The sequence below is a fragment of the Mustela putorius genome, unplaced genomic scaffold (assembly GCF_011764305.1).
Source record: "Mustela putorius furo isolate JIRA1106 unplaced genomic scaffold, ASM1176430v1.1 tig00000288_pilon_pilon_pilon, whole genome shotgun sequence".
In the NCBI taxonomy this organism is placed as follows: domain Eukaryota; kingdom Metazoa; phylum Chordata; class Mammalia; order Carnivora; family Mustelidae; genus Mustela; species Mustela putorius.
In genome coordinates, this window is record NW_025421345.1 from 184,327 (window position 1) to 188,736 (window position 4,410).

The following is a 4,410-nucleotide window of genomic DNA, read 5'->3' on the forward strand; positions in this document are numbered from 1 at the left end:
GAAAGTTAAAAATTCCTGCATAGCCACATGTGAACACAAAGTCACTGATTTTTAGCAAACCTATAAGATAGTCAGACATCCATTCAATTACTTTTTTTTTAAGATTTTATTTATTTGACAGAGAGAGATGACAAGCAGGCAGAGAGGCAGGCAGAGAGAGAGGAGGAAGCAGGCTCCCTTCTGAGCAGAGAGCCCGATTTGGGGCTCGGTCCCAGGACCCTGGAATCATGAACTGAGCCGAAGACAGTGGCTTAACCCACTGAGCCACCCAGGCGTCGCTCCATTCAATTTCTTAACTGAGTCTCAAATGCATCCTGAGTTCTAACCTAAACATAAGTTCTACGTCTTACACGTTGTTATATGACCAAATTCTTTCAGTTCAGTATTTTGTAACATTTAAATATTAAACAATTGATGCTTTGTCTGTGTATTTCTATGAAAATAATTTGAATACTGTAGATTTATTGTTATATTTATAGATTTATAATCAAAGTTTCATCAGTTGAAGTTTTTGGAAATTTCAGATATAATGATTAACCTAAAATGATACTGCCTCAAATCCCTCTGATATCAAGGCCCAACACCTGATTAAAGCCAAACCTGTGGTGGATAGTTCCATGGGAAATTGCAGTTACTTAACACTGATAGCATCTCATGTTCTCTCTCTCATTTTAGAATGTCTCCAACACAACCCAAAAGTATAGGAGAGTTAATGTCCTCTGAGGACAGCTCTCAGTGAAGTGGAAATAAGAACCATAGATAAAATTGTCAGTTTTCAGGTCTTCATGAGGACAACTTAAAGAAGTTTCTCAGGACCTTTAAGTAAAAGCAAGCCTTCATTTTCTATCCACAACAATTATATCAACAATGTACCTCTTTGACAAAGTTGCTTCTTCACTGTCTCACTTTCCCATTCTTTTCTACCTTGGATAATCTCCCAGATAAACTAACAGTACTCAAATCCTTTGTCCTACTCTTTGCTCTCAGGATAAATGGAGCCAAAAGACTTAGATTAATATCAAGTTCTGAATGGGATCTTAGAGCTATTTCTGTCCAGATTTTCATAAACATAGGGACCTTTGAATTATCAGGCTATAAATAAGTTCTAAATGGAGGGGGCAAAAGCAAAAAGTAGAAATTTTTATGTTTGATTTTTAATCATGATTATTGACTTTATTGATTGTTAGAAATACTAACATTATAAAAGTGTGGATCTTTGTAAAACAATGTCATAATGTAAGAAATAAGTTGCATAGACCTTTGGAAAATATTAAACCAAGTGCTCAGGTGCCATCTAATTTCTTGTTTAATCCAGAACTTTGGTGTGCATTATCTTGAGGAATAGGATTTTGAAGTCCAGACAGACTAACAGAAAACTGATCCAAATGTGTGTTTATATTTCTGCTTTTGTTGTAAAAATCAAAGTGTGATTGCTGGCTTAAAATGGTAAAACTAATAATGTTCATGGACTCTATTATAAATTTTCTAATTGTACGGGAAGAATCCAATAAACATAGAATTAATTGATTTGCAAATCCTCAAAGAGCTACAGGATCAGGTAGTGATATGTTCTGATTCAACAGCATCATAATGCAGCATTTTATATGTGTGGCTAATGGATATTTTCATGAATGTTTGCTAGCTAGTCAGCCAATACAGAGAAATATTAGGTAGGGTAATTACTCACAGTTGTGTTTAATAAAATGAGAGAAAATTATCAAATGACACTAATAATAATAATCATATAGTAGGCTAAATAATTCAATGATAATTACAAGTATTAATCTAGCTTTCTTCCCTGATTATGACTCTTCTCTCCTTTATCATAATGGGAGTAGCAGATTGTCTGCGATGAATTGTGAAAACTCAGCAGTGACTTTGGCAGTGAAGGCCTCCCATCAATTTTGATAGGTTAAAATGATTCTGGATGGTCTTGAGCAAATGTGTCCATTTTTTTTTCTGTGTGTGTCATAAAAGAAAGAAGCAATAGTAAATCCTTGCTGTTATTCCATGGAGCCAATAAAATCATACTGCCAACAAGAGGCTGTTGACACCGTAAGTGTGGTTAACTGTCTTAATAAAATTCCAATATTTCACATAACCTCTTTTTTTTTTAAAGAAAAAAAACAAAACAAAACAAAACAAAACAACTATACTGCTTACATTTATGGCCCTGCTGTTGTGTAACTATTTTTGAACATGTCTACTGTAAGTGTATATATATATATATATATATATATATATATATTCTGTGCAATAAACTCATTTAGAGATAAATTTGGATTGCAAATTATTTTGGGGGAGGCATGGTATTTGTGGCTAGTCTTACAAGTAAAAAGGACTAAAAGAAAGAAGAAAAACATTTTTTATTACAGCATATTTACATCTGTCCAAAGTACTTATTTACTATAATACTGACTAATGTATAATACTGGACACAAAGAAAGAAGTTAAATGAGTAATAATTCAGTCGAAGTATAGGTGGCCATTTAAAACTTACCACTGAATCTTTCTGGTATGAAATGTGATATCTGGTAATCTGGTCCAGTTCATTACATCAGGTCATTTGTATGGTCTTATTACCATTTGGATAGCATAGCTCATTTTATAACCCAGACATTTTACAATGGAACTATGATGCATGTATTTTCAAAAGTATAGACATACATGAAGTTATGAGGTCAAAAAAAGATGAATGTCCGTAGTAACATATAGACTCAACAAATAAAAGTGTCCAAGGCTCTGAGTGAGATTTATGAATATTGTGTAAGTTTAGACCAACATGTGGTTTTGATATAAATAATCTGACCTTAAATTAGAATTACAGTCGTTGAGTACAGTGTTGAAAATGGCAGATAGATTTTAGCTATCTTTGCTCACTAGGGAAAATGGAAAAATGTTTAGTTTGGTCAGATTTTCACTTAACTTCTGAAAAACCTTACGTTTGAGAGAACCCTTCTGAAATAAGAATCCTTAAAGACATAACCCCTTTGGCACAAGTTTTCAAGAAACTTGTTTGATGTTGTAGACAATCATATGGCACACGTACTGTTCTAGATGTTTCATGCCATAATATGTAAGCCATACCAAGGCTACATATACATATAGAGATGTTCCTCAGCTTACAACGGGGCTATGTACAGAGAAACACATAAAAAATTGAAAATGCATTTAATACCCCTAAACTATCAAATATCATAGCTTACCTTAAGCTTATTTAAACATACTCAGAACACTTACATTTGCCTGCATTTGGGCAAAATCATCTTAAGCAAAGCCTATTTTATAACAAAGTATCAAATATCACATGCAATTTATTAAATATTACACTAAAAAAAAGAAGAATGGTTATATATAGAATGGTTGTAAGAATATCAGGTGTTCACCCCTGTAATCTTCTAGCTGACTGGGAGCTGTGGCTCACTAACCCTGCCCAGCATCACAAGACGGCACCATACCACATGTCACTGGCCCTTTTTATAAAGACCCAAATTCAAAATTCAAAGTACAGTTTCTACTGAATCACTTTCACTTTCACATCATTGCCAAATATATCGAAGTTGAATCGTTGTAAATCAGGAGCCATCTTATTTGAAAGTTAAATCACAGTCACCCGTATACACACAAAAAAAGGCCTTCATGTAGGGCCATCTATGTATCTCTAAACAACATAGCATGACATATCAACAGCAAAAAATGGATGTGAAGGGGACAATTGCTTTGCGTCAGTACTCTGAGCAGTAACATACATGGCCTTACTCACCTAGCAGAACTCCAGAGCTAGCTGAGGGCAAGGAATTTTGCAAATGTTTGCTGAACAGCTTAAGCACTATTATTTTTAACTTAGTGTGCATATCTGTTTTCTCAAGATATGTTAATTTATTTTATTGACTTATTACAAACCAAATAATTTCCTCTTATTTAAGTGGCAGGTAAATAGAATTCTTTTTAATTTAAATCAAATGGCTTTTTAGGGAAAATATACTAAAAATTCTGAAACTTGTATTGCTTATGAATCTTTTATTGGAATCCTTATCAAGTTGTATTTTTCAAGTTTTTCCTAAATAATCTTCAATGAATTGAAAATATTTTTTGGATTTTATTCAAGGCTGTTAACACACAATTTCACTTTGTTAAATATAGTGCTAAACGTTCAACCAAAACGTTGTGTCTTTTTTTTTTCCACTACCACATCCTCCATCTACTGACTGGATTTTCTCCCCAACTAGCACATATATACCATTGTCTATCTTTAGGATAAGTAAGGGTCATCTTTTGTCTTTATTCTATTCCTCGTATGCTTCTGAACTTGTTGAATTTTAATATAGTCACACCATAAGCATCACATATTTGATTCCCCTTTCAATAGTAAACAGTGCACAACCAGAGCATATCTTCAAAGCTATCAAT